Source organism: Narcine bancroftii, chromosome 5, assembly GCF_036971445.1.
Source record: "Narcine bancroftii isolate sNarBan1 chromosome 5, sNarBan1.hap1, whole genome shotgun sequence".
Classification (NCBI taxonomy): Eukaryota; Metazoa; Chordata; class Chondrichthyes; order Torpediniformes; family Narcinidae; genus Narcine; species Narcine bancroftii.
This window is the reverse complement of record NC_091473.1, coordinates 249,760,361-249,781,534: the sequence shown is the minus strand read 5'-3', so window position 1 is coordinate 249,781,534 and position 21,174 is coordinate 249,760,361. Positions and strand designations below refer to the sequence as shown.

The window sequence follows — 21,174 nt, the reverse complement described above, 5'->3', positions numbered from 1 at the left end:
TACCATTACTCCATCTGCCAACCTCACTCATTTACCCTATCTATATCTCTGTGGCCATCTCACAAGTTTGCTAAACCGCGACTCTTGTTATCAACAGCAGCTTTGGCTACAGTATGCTGGATTTTTTAATTCAAGTCACTGATACAGATCCTAGGTAGTCACACTCCTGGACTAATCCTTGTGGTACCCCACTAATTACCACTTGGCAATCTATAAGCGACTGACTGCTTTCTTTTAGTTAGCCGATCTGTAGCAATGTTTGAGGCACATCAATCTGAAGGTAGCAAGCCTTAGCATATCTGAGATCAAAAGATCCATGCCTGTACCAATTGGCCACAGGGCCTTATGACAACAGAATTATTTTTCCAAAAAGTTTTCACTGTTGGCTATTATAAATTTTAGATTTAGACACTTTGCAGCATGTGTGGTGAATGTCTGTCAAGCTGCCTGTCTCCCCTCTGGCGAGCCTTGCTGTACTAACATTGGCTGTGCATTATGTCTACTGTTAAGGACATTCTCCTTGGATATATAATTGTATATGCACCTATTGTCTTTCATTATTGTACCATGAGTTTCTGCTAATAAAAGCCATGATTATTGTTTGATCACATCATCTTTCTCTACTTCATCAAATGGCACTTCAATTTTACTAGCCAGAGTGGCTGATAATTGACCAGTCTGCCCCGAGGGCCAGAGAAATTTTCAACCACTGGATTGCTTGTTTCGATTACTACATGGCTCAAAACAACGTGGTAGATGAGGCGATACAGTGGGGCCACCTGAACTCTCTGCTGGGTGAGGTAGCTGTAACGCAAGGAGCTACCACTCTGGCTATAGCCCGGGAACGTCTGACTTCTTACTATGCAGCACCACGGAATGTGGTGTTTGCTCGACACCAGTTGCTGACTAGACGCCAGAAACCCGGGGAAAGTGATACTGCCTATCCACTGGCCCTCGACTCGCTGGCAAACGAATGTGATGTCAGGGCAGTCAATGTGCAACAACACCGCAATGCCTTGAAGCTGGATGCTTTCATCAATGGGATTGACTCCAGTTACATCTGACAGAGGCTACTGGAGACAGAGCCCTTAACCTACGACTGGGCAATCACTTTAGCCAAAACACTGAGAAGTGCCATGCGGTCCAGTGAAATGCTAGAAACCAAAAAGGAAACATCAGGAGTGCTGGAACCCCAAAGGAAAGAAAAGGGCAAACTCCTGAAAAATGCTACTTCTGTGATAAGAGCTGGCACTCCAGGCAGAAGTGCCCGACTCGATTTGCTACCTGCAGCTATTGTGGGAAACTCGGCCACTTTGCTAAAGCGTGTAAGGTGAAAAGTACTCCCACTGATAAGAAGAAGAGAAGCACCAAGAAAATGCATCCTGGAGCTGCAGGAATGGAAGACAACAATGAAAAGGGGGAATCTTCAGACGAGCAGGCTGAATTGACTTCAAGTGATGGTGAGGTGTGATCCCCTGTGATAGCTCAATTGACTGTAAAGCTTGGGGGATGTTACGGATTGGAACGGTTGACTATGAAGGGGGAGGTGAATGCTGAGACTCTTGATTGTCTAATAGACTCGGGGAGTACGAACAGCTACATCCACGAGAGAGTTTCCACCAGCCGTACCACGAGCTACAACCCGCAGGGCAATGGGCAGGTCGAAAGGGCTAATGCTACAGTCTGGAAGACTGTTAATCTTGCTTTAAAAACACATGGTTACCCTGTTACCCGGTGGCAGGAGGTGCTACCTGAGGTGCTACATTCTATTCGGTTATTATTGTGTACTGCAACAAATCAAACACCTCATGAACGTATGTTTGCCTTTCCTAGGAAATCAGGAACTGTGATGGACTGGCCAGCCTGTTTATCTGAGCCTGGAACCGTGCTGCTGAAGAGTCATGCTCGGTCGTGTAAAACAGACCCCCTAGTCCAATCAGTTCAGCTACTGCATACCAACCCCAACTGCACTTATGTTAAATTCCCAGACGGGAGTACTGGCACTGTACCCCTAAGAGATCTGGCCTCACCTGGTTCGTCCCTTCCTCACACTCCTACTCACAGTGAGCCTGAGAGACTGGGGTCACCCCCACCCATCCCCAGCCTGTGACCCCTAGTAAGCTTTCAGATGGCCATGCTGAGGCTCCACTGCCTCACGCTGGCGATTCTGGAGCAGGTCCAGAAGTCAGTCCTTCCCACACTACAGACCCAAGAACTGTACCAGTTCCCAAGTTTGCAAAGGAGCCACCTGTTTTGACAAGAAGCAACAGAATTCATCAACAACCTGATAGGCTGACATATTCATAAAACATTTCGATTGCTTGCTAGATACTGGCGTATTTTGGCTGTTAGAATATTCTCAATGCCAAACATGGTATCCATGTATCACTTGCTTCAGTCTTTCCTAGCAATTGTCCTTTTGATTTTAACCCTTCTTCTGCCGGGGGGAGATTGTGATGAATGTCTGTCAAGCTGCCTGTCTCCCCTCTGGCGAGCCTTGCTATACTAACATTGGCTGTGCATTATCTCTACTGTTAAGGGCACTCCCCTTGGATATAACTGTATATGCACCTATTGTCTTTCATTATTGTACCATGAGTTTTTGCTAAATAAAAGCCATGATTATTGTTTGACCACATCGTCTTTCTCTACTTCATCAACTGGCACTTCAGCATGGAAACAAACAGGCCCTTTTGGCCCACTAGCTGGTGCCGCCCAACTACACCCAATTGACCTACAACCCCCGGTACCTTTTTGAACAGTGGGAGGAAACTAGAACAGAAGCCCAAAAAGACACAGGAGAGAACATACAAACTTTTTATAGCCAGCGTGGGATTTGAACACGGGTCGCTGGCACTCTAACAGTGATAAGCTAACTGCTATGGTAACCATGCTGCCCTTGTCTTGTGAGATGTTTTAGCAATGGTTGATGATTGTGGGACCACCATTTGTGAGGGAATGGGAAGACCTCCTCTGGTTTCCCTTCTATGGATTCTTTTCCATCAATCTGGTTGTACAGCAAGCCTTGGCTTAATGTCTCATGTACAAGACGATACCACAGAGGGTCTACGACTCCTTCATTTCTGCATGGGCTTGGATCCATTACCTCTAGCTCTCCAAAATGTCCAACAATAGTCTTAGAACAAGCAAGCTGTGCAGATTCAGGCCTAGAGGTGACTGCTGAGGAACTCCATCTGGAGTTGAATGGAGAAGAGAGGGAGGCCAGAGTTTCCCCACTCGCGATACACAAAATATCTAAGGTACCCCAGTGGATGAAAAGGTCTTGAGTCTGACACTGTGATCTCAATTATATGAAAGACCACACATAAATGCAGGTCTTCCTTCAGAGATTGTTCACATTCAACTGCATGATAGGAATCCATTCATAAGGAGGAGCGCCACCATCTTCTCAATTCCTCAGGCCAATTATTAACCTTTAACGATATCCCACAGGAAACAGATTTCTGTTGTCAAGTCGTCACTGTATGTAGGAGTTTTCAGTGCACAATCAGGTCACCCTTCTTTAATGTACTGACAGAGAGTGGATGCACATCTCATCTGAAGGACACCCTATGATGTTGCTGCACTCCTTCAGGTCTGCATGGGATGTGTCAGCCTTGAACTTGAGCTCATCACTTGGAACCCAAGAATGCCTTGCCATCACGTCATTATGGCAGACCTAAACCATGTTCATCGACTTCAGCTAAAGTCACCAATACAGGCAGCAACCCTCTGCAGCGTATCTGATTTACACCAACAGCTGGCAATGTCTGAAGTTTGATGAGCAAGACAGTAACAATGAACTCCCTTCCCTAGACCCCCTGCTCATCTCAAGCATTGCTCAAAGGAACACGCATCAAGGACAGCTCAAGTGCTGCAGAGGTTCACATCTTGCACAAGAGCAAGCAGGAGAGGGGCAACGAGAGAGACTGAAACTCCTCAGGAGCAAGCAGGAAGATGCGAGTTGAACAGAATGAGCAAAGTGGAAAGCAACGCAAAAAGGATCAGGAAATCACAGAGATGCAGAGACCACGTCACCAGCAGAAAGACACGAAGAGCATCAGTCCTCAATACAGACTGGTGCATTGCGTTTTTTGCAGGGAGGCCCAGAATGACAAGCCATTAAAAGTCACTTTAAAAAGCCGATCTTTAAAGACCACCTCTCGGTACTGCAAGACCAGCTGAGATCCTCCAGCATTTCTGTATTTCTACCACTGGGAGCTCACTGGGGCTCCTTGCACTTAGGGGAGTGGCAAGAGCTGTTCACTGAGGTGTGCTGGAAGTATAGCCTCAGAAGAATGCTATTTCCCAATTCACATCTCCCACCTATAATTGGCAGGCCCTTCTGCACCAACATACATTAACCTGTGATTGTTCAGTACTTACATTTCTGCAGATTAGGCGTGGCTATGTAGAATTGTCACAACCAGTTAGTATGACTAACATTACAAATACCAAGTGGGGAAAATATTCTGTGTGCACCTGGGGATTAATGAGGGCTGAAAGGCAAGAGGTGAATGGGAAGGCAGTCTGAAATGAAGAAAGGAATAGTTTAACAGGCAAGAAAAATTATGCAAAGTTAGAGGGTGTTGGTGAGACTGCACCTGGAATAGTCCACAGAGTTTTGGTCACTTTATTTGAGGAGGAATACAACATCACTGGAAAGAGCTCAAACAACGTTTACTATGTTGAGTCCTGGGATAAAGTGGTGATGTTATGAGGAAAGATTGGGCTGGTGTTTCCTGGAGTTCAGAAGAATCAGTGGTGATCTGCTCCAAGGAAAACAAATCCATCCTACCCAGTTGTTCCTCAATGGTGTGATAGCCCACCCCAAGCAACTTCCTGGCGAATTTTCATTGGATCTTCTTCCATGCATTCAGCATGGTGACCAGAACTGCATGTAGTCTTCCAGCTGAGGCTTCACCAATGTTTTATAAAGATGCATCATAACATTCCTGCTCTTGCATTCTTTTCCCTAGCCAATGTAGCTAGAATCCACCACCTTATCTGCAGCACACTGACCAAAAATGAACATAATACTCCAAAAAGGGCCTCACCAAGGTCTTTGGAAATTGCAACATGACTTCCAAACTAAATTCTCAGGTGGATTAATGGGCCAAAAGCCTTTGACTTCACTTTCAAGGTACTGTGTACCTGTATTCCCAGATCCCTCTGCTCTACCATGCTTCTCCAGATCCTTCCCATTCAAATGCAAGTCTTCCCAAATTTATCTGCATTAAATTCCATTGACCACTCCTATTCCCACCTGCCCAACGGATCAAGAACCTGTCGCAATTTTTGGCAACCATCTTCACTATACACAATACCAGACACTTCAGTGTCATCTGTAAACTTGCTAATCACATCCTGCACATTTTCATCTAAATCGTTGAAATAGATGATGAAAGCTAAGGGCCCAGCACCAAATCCTGTGGCACACCACTAGTCACAGGCTTCCAGTCCACAACACAATCTTCCACAACACAATCTTCCATCATCACCCTCTGTTTTCTTTTAGGAAGCCAAATGTTAATCCATTCTGCTGTCTCTCCTTGGATCCTTTGTGATTGAACCTTCTAAAGCAGCCCCCCCCCCCCCCTCCCTCCCCCATGCACAACTGCACCAAATGCCTTGCTGAAATCCAGATATACAAGACCTACAGCTCTGCGCACATCAATCTTTTTGGACACATCTTCAAAAAAAAGTTCATTTAGGTTTATGAGACATGACCTCCCACTTACAAAACCATGCTGACTATCCCTTAGATGCTCTTGTTCTTGAAGTGCACTCATCTTCTCCCTCACAATACTCTCCAGTAACCTTATCAACCACAGACGTTAGGCTCACTGGCGTGTGGTTCCCAAGCATTTTTTTCCTCCAGTTCTTCTTGAATAGAGGTGCCACATTTGCTACCCTCTAGAATGGCGGAATAGTTCATTTCATTTGACATCTTGTTGCAAAAACTTGAATCATCAGATCATACGACTTCTGTTCGTTTCACTTATACTCAAGGAATTTCTTTCTCTCGTTTAACTTATTAAATCCGACAAGTTTAATCAAGCCTGCAAATCTGCCTTCCCCTCCTCCCTGTTAACCATGTGAGAAAATGAATGGTATTTTGGAAGGAAGCTTCAGGCAAACCCTGCTTCGTGTCACACTGTTAGACACGCTGATGCTCACCTGAAAGAACTGTGGCTCAGCTCCCTCATTAACGCACTATTACCAGAACCATCACCATCAACCAGCAAACGTTCCATTGGTTGCTGAGCAGCTATGATTTCAGGTCAGTGTGTTTAATTAAAAAAACATAATTTAAAAAAATTGAGACATACAGCACGGTAACAAGCCCTTTTGGCCATGAGCCCGTGTCGCCCTTTTACACCCAATTGACCTACAACCCCCCACCCCCGGTATGTTTTGAAACTGGAGTACCTAAAGAAAACCCACACAGACATAGAATGAACAAATTCCTTACAGACAGCTTGGGTTTCGAACCCTGGTCCCGGTCGCTGGCGCTGCAACTGCATTGCACTAACTGCTCTACTAACCGTGTCACTGAAGGTCCCACCTTGTTTCACAGCACTGTGGGGCAGTACATTGCCAACACTTTTAGAGCGGCTGACTCACAGCCTCAGAGACTCATTCTATCCTGACACCCCCCCCCCCCCCCCCCGGTGCTATCGTTGTGGAGTTTGCACATTCTTGTGGTGACCAAGCAAATTTCTAACCGGTCGCCCGGTTTCCTCCAAGATGTGTGGATTTTTCAGTCAGCTGACTACTGTAAATTATGCCCAGATTTGGTCAATGGGACTGTTGATGGGAGTGCAGAGAGAATAAAATGGGATTAGTGATCAAAATATGTGAATGGTTGTTGGCCTCTATTCAGTGGCTTATTTCCATACTGTATCTCCCTGTGACTGCCATCCAACAGTATCGTCTCCGACCTGGGTGACTGCATACCAATAAGTAGAATTTTAGCATTTAAGGGGAGGAAAGAGAGGTGTTGAATCATGGAGGCGTGAGCAGGGTCTAAGGCTCCTGCAAACATGGCCACCATACAAGAAGCAATAGAAATGGGTTACCTAAGAGGCTAGAACTCAAAGGATGTTGCAGAGAAATCCAACAAACAATAGGTTTCAATTTAGTTAATTTTTCTGAAGGCTTGTTTAATGGGTCCCACTCTGGGTTCAGTTATTGCTTTCTTCATAGTTCTGATTAAAGACACATTTGGTTCAAGTGTAAGCCTTTTTTGGCCAAATTATGGTTAAATGGAAGTGTTGCCCATTCTAATTCTTTAGTCTTCATCGGCAGGTAACATCAAATTCCGTGTCCCAATCCAAAGTTGGACAGAGACATGCCATTAAATTCTAATCAGATCATGGTCACCTACCACTATATTAAAAAATGACAGAACAAAGCATTAATAAAAATATAAAGATGACTTAGTCTGCTCTGAAACAGAGAGCCTAGATCATAACTCTACTCATAGAGAGAAAACTACAGAAAACTATTAATTAAAATCATTAACTTTTTGTGAGGAAAAGAGTCCACCCTTCTCAAAGCTAGTGCTCAGCTCTCTACGGACCATGGATGAAGAGGCCACTGGCTATAAAAAGAGTGGTCCAGTTAGTAAAACTGCCACATTTCAGACGCCCAGGTTCAATCCCAATCTCCGGTGATGTCTGTGTGGAGTTTGCACGCATTCTCTTGGGGACGATGTGGGCTTCCTCTCACATCCCAAAAACACGTGGGTTGATAAGTTAATTGCCCACTGTAACCTGACTCCTGTGTCATTGGTGGTAGAATCTGGGAGAGCTAATGGGAATAGGTTGAGAACAAAATGGGGTTGGTATGAGGATAGAATGGGTATGAGGATAGAATGGGTGCTTGATCGGTGGCCTGGATGCAGTGGGCCTAAAGGCCTGTTATTATTCTATGATTCTGTGAATGAAAGACACTAGGTGGCCAAAAGGATAACCCTTTCAATGAGTCTCTAACCATGGATCACACCAACAAGTCCAGTATGATCTGAGGTAGCAGGATCTCATTCTGCATGGCATCTCAGTGGTTTGACTGAACATGCAGGTGGGAGACTTCACGTCAAGTAAGCACTACTGAAATACAGGATATGTGATGGTCTATTTATACTTAGAAAGTTCCAACAAATATTGAAGGAGATTAACTACTACACCAGGGATAACTCACCTGCTCTTTTACAAAATGGCATCACAGGATCCTTGTGTGGACCAGAGAAAATAAACAGTCTGGGTTTTGCAGAAAACGCCATGAAACCACTGATGATTTTAACACATGAAGGAAGACTGGATGGACCGGGGTTATACTCATTGGAATGTAAAAGAATGAGAGCAGATCTCACTGACACATGAAAATCGACAGGTTAGATGCAAGAAGAATGCTCCCGATGTTGGGGAAGTCCAGACAAGGACAGGGGATTACAGTCTACAGGTGGGAGAGGGGGTGGTGGGGGACACAATTTAGAATTAGGATGAGGAGAAACTTCTTCACTCAGAGTTGTGAACTTGCATAACTCCATGCCACAGAAAGTTGAGGCCAGTTCATTAGATAATTCCAAGAGGGAGATGGATGTGGCCCTTTTAGTTAGAGGGATCAAAAGGTAATGGAGAGAAAATAAGAATAGGGTACCGAAGTCATATGATCAGCCCGGATCGTATCGAATGATGGTGCAGGTTCGAAGGGCCTTCTCCTTAACCTATAATCTGCGATATCATCAATATGTGGAGGGAGACAGAGAATTAGTGTTTCTGATCACTGATCAGAACTTCCCAGCATTTTCTCTTTTTATTTCAGTTTTAAAGCAACCAGCAGTTTTTGCTTTTCATCCTCTATTTAATACCTCAGCCATAAGTCCCAAGAATTGCTGTGCAATGTCAGCTAGTTTCTGGGAATTGACAGTGTGCTTGTTATACTTGTAAAGCAGAGAAAAACCATGCTGTCTGAATTGACACAAATGATCGGAGATGAATACCAGTGTGTGAGGGTCAGATAAATTCAGACAAACATCCCACAGAACAACAGGAGGCAATAATGTGTCATTGGTTAACGAACCAGAGAATTTTCCAGTTTGCCAACTGGGTTTAAAATTACAATGCATCAAAATGTAAACTTCATTGCAGTTAAAAGAAAGCTTAGACAAGATACAACACTACAATATCTTATATGATTTGGATCTGAATTCTCACCAAGGATCAAGTTTTAAAACACAATGTGACTGATATCCTTGTATCCTTGTATAGAGCTCCTTGTATAGAATATATGTATTCTTTACATATGTATGAGAAAGGCAAGGAGGGAGAGGGAGATCGAGAGGCGGAAGAAGGGATGGAGAGATTGAGAGATGGGAGGGAGAGATTGAGACCAAGGAACAGGGTGGGGGCAGAAATGGTTTGAGCTAAATTTTCAAAATTAACCAGGACCTTAATCTAAAAGTTAAAAATCAAACCTCTGAGATACGAGGAGGAAATTACCCTGCACGCAAAGGGGTTTACAGGTAGAACTCTGTTCCACAAGCAGTGAATGATGCTCGGTCAATAGATTATTTTTAAATTAAATTGTTACCAAAATATTAAAAATAATTTAGGCAAAAGGTGTTGATTAGCCACCATCTGAATGAATGACAGAATAACCTCTTCTTTACTCACAAGAGCCTTGATTTACTACTAAATACAGATCTGATCACTGAACACAATAGGTTCAGCTGATATTAACCAGCATAGCTGTAATTAGGACTGGGATGGTGTGGGCAGCAATACCAAAGTGGGGTTAGAATAGGGAGGAGACAGCAGACACAAAGCAGAGGTTTTCATGTCACTTACTGTCTTGTTTAGGTCTGAATTGGCTGCTGATGGTCAATTTCTAGGCTTGCCTTCAAATTGATTAAAATATTAGAGGGTTCCAATCAGTATCCAAGGAAGGTTATCAGTTTAAGAGAGGACAATACCGGGAAATGTGTACACCGTATCACTGCCTGCCCAACAGACTGTGAGTTGGAGAGCAAGGTAATCTGTCTGGTACAACCTCACAGACGAGCTCAGCTCAGCACAGGAAACACAACAGCCACTACAGATCTGGCCAATAGACATGATGTAGAACAGTGAAAGAACACATCGTGATGCTGACGCCAATGGCTAATCATTCAATCACATTTACCCACATCCCTGCATGTCGTCAGTGCGTAACGCAGTGTTTTATTTTTCAATGATGGACCAGAAATGTGCATCCTTGAAACAGCTGTACAGGAATGTATATGAACATCTGGCATTTTTGGCATATTGGGACAAGCTGTGGTGGGTGATGAAAAGGTGGGATTTCATTTGGTGACAAATAACTGCATGACAGGGAAGGAGAGGGAGGAATGGAGCGGGAGGCAGCGAGAGATGCAGTCGGTGGTGGTCGAGCGTGTGAAAGACAGTGACAGAGAGAAGGAAAGCACGAGGGACACAGAGATAGGGAGAGAAATAGCAGAGAAAGAGGAAGAGAGAGAGAGTATGAGAGAGAGAGAGAGACTGGCACAGAAAAGAAGAGATAAAGAGAGAGAGAGAGAGAGAGAGAGAGAGAGAGAGAGAGAGAGTGTGAATGGGGGTGTTAGTAAGAATGTGTGTTTTTAAAGCATTCACATAAATGGAATCTTCCCGCAGAGATCAAACATGTCAACACAACCACGCAGAATTTGCTCGCACATATGGAAGCCAGGGACTTTTAAAAGACCAACCCAAAAACATGCTTCTCCTCCCAAAACACAGATCTTTGCCCCCTTCCCGCCTTAAATACCCAGAAGGACAATTCGAACATGCCTTTGATGTAAAATCTCAAGGTGGTTTGTTTGCTTGCTCCTTACAACACTGCAATGCACCATTATCTTGACAAGAGTGCAATCTAGTTAATCAGGCTGCACAACGGTTACATTGTCCTTATTATAGAGACCTACCTCGTCTTCCTATCTGCCCTGAACTTTAGCATTTTGTTTTAAATCACGGCCAGCTCATGTAAATTTAACACCCCAGGATGTTTGTAAGGTCCATCGTCCCACCGGCTCTGGATCTGGGGATCATTTCCAACACATCCTCAGGTTCCTCGTCAGAATTCCGCTGCTGGAGGTGGGAAGTGGAGCGGCTTCATTCCGAGACTTTGGTCTTAACAGCCAGACAGAGCTTACACCTTGGCAGGCAGCAAGGTGAAGTGCAGGAGAGAGAATTCCTCACGTAGTTTTCTTGACTCAGACCTCCCCAACCCTCTCCCCTCTGCCCCCCCCCCCCCACCCCACCCAACCCTCCACCACCTGTCTCAGGGGAGCTTCTGAAGGACACAGGAATCAGTCAGGTACTGATGACTTAGTGCCCAGCAACCTGCCTCAGTAATGAAGCGCCAAGTCTTGCCGATAAAGCTATTTTATAATAACTAGCTGCCTACAGGTCTGTGGTGAGTCCTGCTTAATCCTCGACTGTGATCGCAAAGCTGTCAACGGCTGCTGTCTCCTTCAATTGGCACTAATGAATTACTCGGTGAAATTGTTTACCCTTTAAATCCCACATCTTCAGCACAGCAGCAAAATAAAGGCTTTAAATATAGGGTTTGGGGAATTCACAGGCAATGATTTTTTAAAACGTTCTGAATTGAATTAATTGTTTAATGACACATGCACTAAGATACAGCAAAAAAAATGCTTGGCTTTGTGCGCTATCCAGCCAGGTCCACTCATACTAAAGACAGTGGGGGGGGGGGGGCAGAATTTCTTCTCCCCTCCCACCTGTATCCATCTACCTCTTGTTAGCCACCCCCTTTCCCTTCACCCCACCTTTTTATTATTCAGGTCTCTGCCTGATTTTCAACACTCTAGAGGAAGGGCTCAGGTCCAAAACATCAACTGCCGTTTATTTTCTGTAAATGTACGTGACCCACTGTATTTTTCCTGCACTTATTTGGTGCACTGAGTTAGACCCCAGCATTTTTACTGCGCTAGACCCCAGCATAATTTGCTGAAAGTAGTGTGACAGGTAGAAAGTGTTGTAAAGAGATCTTTTGCCATATTGGCCTTCATAAATTAAAGTATTCAACAGAGGAGTTGGAATGTTATGGTAAAGTTGTAGAAGATGGCGAGGCCAAATTTGGAATATTGTGTGCAGTTTTGGTCACTTAATGACAGGAATAATATCAACAAGATAGAAAGAGTGCAGAGAAGATTTTCTAGTCTTGCCAAAATTTCAGGATCAATGTAACTGGAAAGCTTAAACAGGTTAGGACTTTATTTCTTGGAGCATAGAAGAATGAGGGGAGATTGTGTATAGATAGAGTAAATGCAAGTAGGTTTTTTCCACTGAGGGTAGGTGAGATACAAACCAAAGGATGAAAGGGGAAAAGTTTAGGGGGAGCACAAGGGGGGAACGTCTTCACACACATAGCGGTGGGAGTGTGGAATGAGCTGACAGCTAAAATGCTGAATGCAGGCTCTATTTCAACATTCAAGAAAAATTTGAACAGGCACATGGTTTGGAGAGGTATGGAGGGTGATGGACTGGGAGCAGTTCAGTGGGACTAAGCATAGTTCAGTACAGACTAGAAGGTCTGAATGGCCTGTTTTCTGTGCTGTAATATTCTATTGCAGATTTTTGTGTTTACCCAGCAAGATTTAGGCAGACACCTGATTAACAATGCAGTTCATTGAATTTTTAGCTATATTTAAAGGCAAAACAATTTCCTTTGTAGCACGTGAACTGTGCAGTGACCCCTGTTAGCCTTCTAACAGTTTCAATCAAGGCACATGTTGGGTGTGTGGATAATGTTCAGCCCAAGTCATGCAAAAGCCAGGACAGAAGTTGACAAAAGTACCTGTGTAGGTGGAGAGAGCTTCTCCACATTTGTTCACACAAATACTGCGACCTAATGGGTTTCTCCAGCAATTTTGTGGATCGCACTCAATCCAGCGTCTGCAGACTTTCCTGCTTAGGGCCGAAATGTCCATCAGAGGTACTTTAATGTCAACAGAAGAAATTGCAGATGTGGGAGATACAAAGTACAAACAGAAAATTGCTGGGGATGCTCAGTAGGTTAGGCCTCATTAGTAGGAAGAGAAACGGAGTTAATACTTCGGGTTGAAGAACTTTGGTTTGAGGTCTTTGGCCTGAAAGGATAATTCCGCTTCTACTCCTCTGCCACTTTGTTTGGGAGCCTGCCAACATTTTTCCATACCTTGATGAAAGGCTCAAGCCTGAAAAGTTGGTTATGCATCTTTATCTTTGCTACATTCACTGTTAGACTAGCTGTGTGTTCTCCAGCATTGTGTTTTTACTTCTCTTCTCTTGGCCACCACATGGTCTGACCAGTTGAGCATTTCCAGTGTTTTCTGTTTTTGTTTTAAAGTTCACGTTGATGACCAGCATTCTGGCCTGCTGGAGTTGCTTTCGCTGTTACAGATGATATTACATGCAAATCTTGTTGTGGTATGTTGGAACTCAAAATGAATGCCAGCTACTTGCAGAAAACATGTTGGTACAACATATAAATCTGCATAAGTTTAGTCAGAGACACAGTCAGAGGGATGTGGAAGGTACAGTGACAGTGGTGCAGGGGCCGATTCCTGGCCCAACAGGTGTAGCGATGGCTCCTTGGCCTGTGACCTTGAATCTTCTGACTTTTAAATCTAGACATACAGCATGGTAATGAGCCCTTTCAACCCACAAGCCTGTGCGCCCAATTGACCTGCAACCCATGGTACATTTTCAAGAATGGGAGAAAACTAGAGCACCCGGAGGAAGCCCAAGCAAACTCGGGAGAATGTAGAAACTCCTTACAAACAGCATCAGATTCGAACTCCAGTTGTTGGCTTTGTAAAAGTGACCCTGCAGAGGATAGTGAAATCAGCGGAAAAGATCATTGAGAGCTCTCATCCTACCATGAAGGACATCTACAACACTTGATGCAGGTGAAAGGCAATAAACATTGTGAAGGACTCCACACACCTTCATGTAAACTATTCTCCCTTCTGCCATCTGGTAAGAGGTACTGAGGCACAAATACACACATGTGCATGCACAGACGGATATACACATACACACATATGTGAAGGCAGATCCACACATGTGTACAGACTCACATAGACCGACACTAGTCAGGTTATTATTAATTATTCTCTTATTAGAATATAAAAACATTTGCATTTAAACCATAAGCAGGATGCTGTCATACAACAGAATTCAATTTTGTAGGTGATAACTTGCAAGCTGGTCAAGCCTCAATTTTTTTTCCCAACAGTGGCACTTGATACAGTTCAACGGTTGGAAACAAACTCAGGAGTCGAAGAGGCGATGCTGCAATTAGTTGGACATGGATAGCAAAGTGATTGATGGTATTTTGGGAAATTACATGCCGAGCTTCAAGTTGCTTGTTGCTTCCTGAAGCACTTTAGCCAGATTATCTGTCTCAAAGGCCGAGATCAGGTTTTGGACCAAGGAGAATTGATGGTCATGGAGATTAGGCAGGAAAACATGTGTCGAGGTGAAAGATCGATTCAAACATGATGTTAATGAATGGTAGACCTGGCAAGGAGCTGGCTGGGCCACGTTTTCTCCAAATTCTAACGGAGCTATCCACTCAACAGTCTGGGTTTTCAGTTAGTTGTACTTGCCAATGTGGGGCACATGAACACATGTCCACAGTGCTCACACATACAGCGTGTGAACACAAACCCTGCACCAGTAGCTATTTGAGTGGGAGCTAAGACATGATCACACACAATGCAACTGATATAGACAGGTTAACAGAATATTCTCCCTGGATACAGATAAAGGACAAAGATCCCAAGAGGAAGAAATCTATGTGGGAAAAGCAGTTTCACAAACAAAGCTCATCCCAAGTCTCCATATTTCATTCTAATATAGAAAGCCATTTTGGCCCATCAATTCTATGCTGGCTCACAGACCAGTACAATCCCCACTAAATTCCTCTTTAATCCATTATCCCAACTTCTTCCAGATTCTACCACTCACTCACACACTGTCAGCAATCGACCAATCGATCTGCTCACCTTGGAGATGGAGGTGGAGACCAGAGCAGGCAGCAGCCATGGTAAGAAGGTGTGCACTCCACACAGACAGCAATGAGGTCGGGTTTGAACCTAGGTGCACACTGTGCCACAACATGCACAGGGCTTGGCTACAACAGAAAACCCAAGACAGAAATGGTGTTTTTTGCTTTAGAGAGCTCTACACAGGCTCACTAATATACTGGAACTGAGCAGCCAAGTTCCTGTTACATTAACTTGCCTTCATCAACCAGAAACAAAGTTAATTATAACCAAGAGAGCAAAGTTTACATGTTTGATTAATAAATATTTGAAATAAAAAAAAGCCAGACGATATGACATCATGGTTTCAATCAACACAAACACACCAACACATCCACACTCCTCTACACACACCCACACTCCTCTAAACACACCCACATTCCTCTACACACACCCACACTCCTCTACACACACCCACACTCCTCTACACACACCCACACTCCTCTACATACACCCACACTCCTCTACACACACCCACACTCCTCTAGACACACCCACTCTCCTCTACACACACCCACACTCCTCTACACACACCCACACTCCTCTACATACACCCACACTCCTCTACATACACCTACACTCCTCTATACACACCCACACTCCTCTAGACACACCCAATCTCCTCTACACACACCCACACTCCTCTACACACACCGACACACCTCTACATACACCCACACTCTTCTACATGTACACATACACAATTCACAATACACACACACCCACTCTCCTCTACACACACCCACACTCCTCTACCATACACCCACACTTCTCTACACACACACACTCTTCTACATATACACACACACAATTCACAATACACACACCCACACTCCTCTACACACACACAATTCACAATACACACACCCACACTCCGCTACACACACCCACACTCCTCTACGCACACCCACACTCCTCTACATATACACACACACAATTCACAATACACACACACCCCCACTCCTCTACATATACACACACAATTCACAATACACACACCCACACTTCTCTACACACACCCACACTCCTCTACACAAACCCACACTCTTCTACATATACACACACACAATTCACAATACACACACCCACACTCCTCTACACACACCCACACTCCTCAACGCACACCCACACTCCTCTACATATACACACACACATTCACAATACACAGACCCACACTCCTCTACACACACCCACACTCCTCTACATATACACACACATTCTCTTCTACATATACACGCACACAATTCACAATACACACACACCCACACTCCTCTACACACTCACATTTCACAACACACACATCCACAATCCTCTACACACACCCACACTTCTCTACACACACGCTTCTACATATACACACACACAATTCACAATACACACACCCACACTCCTCTACACACACCCACACTCCTCTACGCACACCCACACTCCTCTACATATACACACACACAATTCACAATACACACAAACCCACACTCCTCTACACACACCCACACTCCTCTACACACATCCACAGTCCTCTACACACATCCACACTCCTCTACACACAACCACACTTCTCTACACACACACACTCTTCTACAGATACACACACACAATTCACAATACACACACACCCACACTCCTCTACACACACACATTTCACAACACACACACACCCACACTCCTCTACACACACCCAGACTTCTCTACACACACACACTCTTCTACATATACACACACACAATTCACAATACACACACACCCACACTCCTCTACACACACCCAGACTTCTCTACACACACACTCTTCTACATATACACACACACAATTCACAATACACACACAACCACACTCCTCTACGCACACCCACACTCCTCTACATATACACACACACAATTCACAATACACACAAACCCACACTCCTCGACATATACACACATACAATTCACAATACACACACACCCCCACTCCTCTACATATACACACACAATTCACAATACACACACCCACACTCCTCTACACACACCCACACTCCTCTACACAAACCCACACTCTTCTACATATACACACACACAATTCACAATACACACACCCACACTCCTCTACACACACCCACACTCCTCTACGCACACCCACACTCCTCTACATATACACACACACAATTCACAATACACAGACCCACATTCCTCTACACACACCCACACTCCTCTACGCACACCCACACTCCTCTACGCACACCCACACTCCTCTACATATACACACACACAATTCACAATACACAGACCCACACTCCTCTACACACACCCACACTCCTCTACATAAACACACACATTCTCTTCTACATATACACGCACACAATTCACAATACACACACACCCACACTCCTCTACACACACACATTTCACAACACACACATCCACACTCCTCTGCACACACCCACACTTCTCTACACACACGCTTCTACATATACACACACACAATTCACAATACACACACCCACACTCCTCTACACACACCCACACTCCTCTACGCACACCCACACTCCTCTACATATACACACACACAATTCACAATACACACAAACCCACACTCCTCTACACACACCCACACTCCTCTACACACATCCACAGTCCTCTACACACATCCACACTCCTCTACACACACCCACACTCCTCTATACACAACCACACTTCTCTACACACACACACTCTTCTACATATACACACACACAATTCACAATACACACACACCCACACTCCTCTACACACACACATTTCACAACACACACACACCCACACTCCTCTACACACACCCAGACTTCTCTACACACACTCACTCTTCTACATATACACACACACAATTCACAATACACACACACCCGCACTCCTCTACACACACACAATTCACAATACACACACACACACTCCGCTACACACACCCACACTCTTCTACGCACACCCACACTCCTCTACATATACACACATACAATTCACAATACACACACACACCCCCACTCCTCTACATATACACACACAATTCACAATACACACACCCACACTCCTCTACACACACCCACACTCCTCTACGCACACCCACACTCCTCTACATATACACACATACAATTCACAATACACAGTCCCACATTCCTCTACACACACCCACACTCCTCTACGCACACCCACACTCCTCTACACAAACCCACACTCTTCTACATATACACACACACAATTCACAATACACACACCCACACTCCTCTACACACACCCACACTCCTCTACGCACACCCACACTCCTCTACATATACACACATACAATTCACAATACACAGTCCCACATTCCTCTACACACACCCACACTCCTCTACGCACACCCACACTCCTCTACGCACACCCACACTCCTCTACATATACGCACACACAATTCACAATACACAGAACCATACTCCTCTACACACACCCACACTCCTCTACATATACACACACATTCTCTTCTACATATACACGCACACAATTCACAATACACACACACCCACACTCCTCTACACACACATTTCACAACACACACATCCACACTCCTCTACACACACCCACACTCCTCTACACACAACCACACTTCTCTACACACACACACTCTTCTACATATACATACACACAATTCACAATACACACACCCACACTCCTCTACACACACACATTTCACAACACCCACACTCCTCTACACACACCCAGACTTCTCTACACACACACACTCTTCTACATATACACACACACAATTCACAATACACACACACCCGCACTCCTCTACACACACACAATTCACAATACACACACCCACACTCCGCTACACACACCCACACTCTTCTACGCACACCCACACTCCTCTACATATACACACATACAATTCACAATACACACACACCCCCACTCCTCTACATATACACACACAATTCACAATACACACACCCACACTCCTCTACACACACCCACACTCCTCTACACAAACCCACACTCTTCTACATATACACACACACAATTCACAATACACACACCCACACTCCTCTACACACACCCACACTCCTCTACACATACCCACACTCCTCTACATATACACACATACAATTCACAATACACAGTCCCACATTCCTCTACACACACCCACACTCCTCTACGCACAACCACACTCGTCTACGCACACCCACACTCCTCTACATATACGCACACACAATTCACAATACACAGACCCACACTCCTCTACACACACCCACACTCCTCTACATATACACACACATTCTCTTCTACATATACACGCACACAATTCACAATACACACACACCCACACTCCTCTACACACACACATTTCACAACACACACATCCACACTCCTCTACACACACCCACACTTCTCTACACACACGCTTCTACATATACACACACACAATTCACAATACACACACCCACACTCCTCTACACACACCCACACTCCTCTACGCACACCCACACTCCTCTACATATACACACACACAATTCACAATACACACAAACCCACACTCCTCTACACACACCCACACTCCTCAACACACATCCACAATCCTCTACACACATCCACACTCCTCTACACACACCCATACTCCTCTACACACAACCACACTTCTCTACACACACACACTCTTCTACATATACACACACACAATTCACAATACACACACACCCACACTCCTCTACACACACACATTTCACAACACACACACACCCACACTCCTCTACACACACCCAGACTTCTCTACACACACACTCTTCTACATATACACACACACAATTCACAACACACACCTACACTCCTCTACACACACCCACACTCCTCTACACACATCCACACTCCTCTACACACACCCACACTCCTCTACACACACCCACACTCCTCTATGCACACCCACACTCCTCTACATATACACACACAGTTCACAATACACACACACCCACACTCCTCTACACACACCCACACTCCTCTACATATACAGACACATAATTCACAATACACACACACACACACTCCTCTACATATACACACACACAATTCACAATACACACACACCCACACACCCACACTCTTCTACATATACCACACACAATTCATAATACACACACACCCACACTCCTCTACACACACCCACACTCCTCTACACACACCCACACTCCTCTACACACACCCACTCCTCTACATATACACACTCACAATTCACAATACACACACACCCACACTCCTATACACTCACCCACACTCCTCTACACACATCCATACTCCTCTACACACACCCACACTCCTCTACACACACCCACACTTCTCTACATATACACACACAATTCACAATACACCCAAACTCTACTATATATACTACACACATTTCACAATACACACACACCTACACTCCTCTACACACACCCACACTCCTCTACACACACCCACACTCCTCTACACAAACCCACACTCTTCTACATATACACACACAAAATTCACAATACACACACCCACACTCCTCTACACACACCCACACTCCTCAACGCACACCCACACTCCTCTACATATACACACACACATTCACAATACACAGACCCACACTCCTCTACACACACCCACACTCCTCTACATATACACACACATTCTCTTCTACATATACACGCACACAATTCACAATACACACACACCCACACTCCTCTACACACTCACATTTCACAACACACACATCCACAATCCTCTACACACACCCACACTTCTCTACACACACGCTTCTACATATACACACACACAATTCACAATACACACACCCACACTCCTCTACACACACCCACACTCCTCTACGCACACCCACACTCCTCTACATATACACACACACAATTCACAATACACACAAACCCACACTCCTCTACACACACCCACACTCCTCTACACACATCCACAGTCCTCTACACACATCCACACTCCTCTACACACAACCACACTTCTCTACACACACACACTCTTCTACATATACACACACACAATTCACAATACACACACACCCACACTCCTCTACACACACACATTTCACAACACACACAC

General features: G+C 44.7%; 1 protein-coding gene across 12 annotated transcripts in view; it reads right to left on the bottom strand.

Annotated features, from left to right (window-relative positions):
• Window positions 1-21,174, bottom strand: part of plekha6 (pleckstrin homology domain containing, family A member 6) — a 293,601-nt gene that overhangs the window by 83,094 nt on the left and 189,333 nt on the right. The window contains exon 1 of one of the 12 annotated variants that reach the window (XM_069942036.1): window positions 15,059-15,264. The exons of the other annotated variants lie outside the window; for them this stretch is intronic. The gene's annotated coding sequence lies outside the window, so the exon portion shown is untranslated. Of the gene's footprint in view, window positions 1-15,058; window positions 15,265-21,174 lie in introns of those variants that run through there. 12 annotated transcript variants of the gene reach the window in all.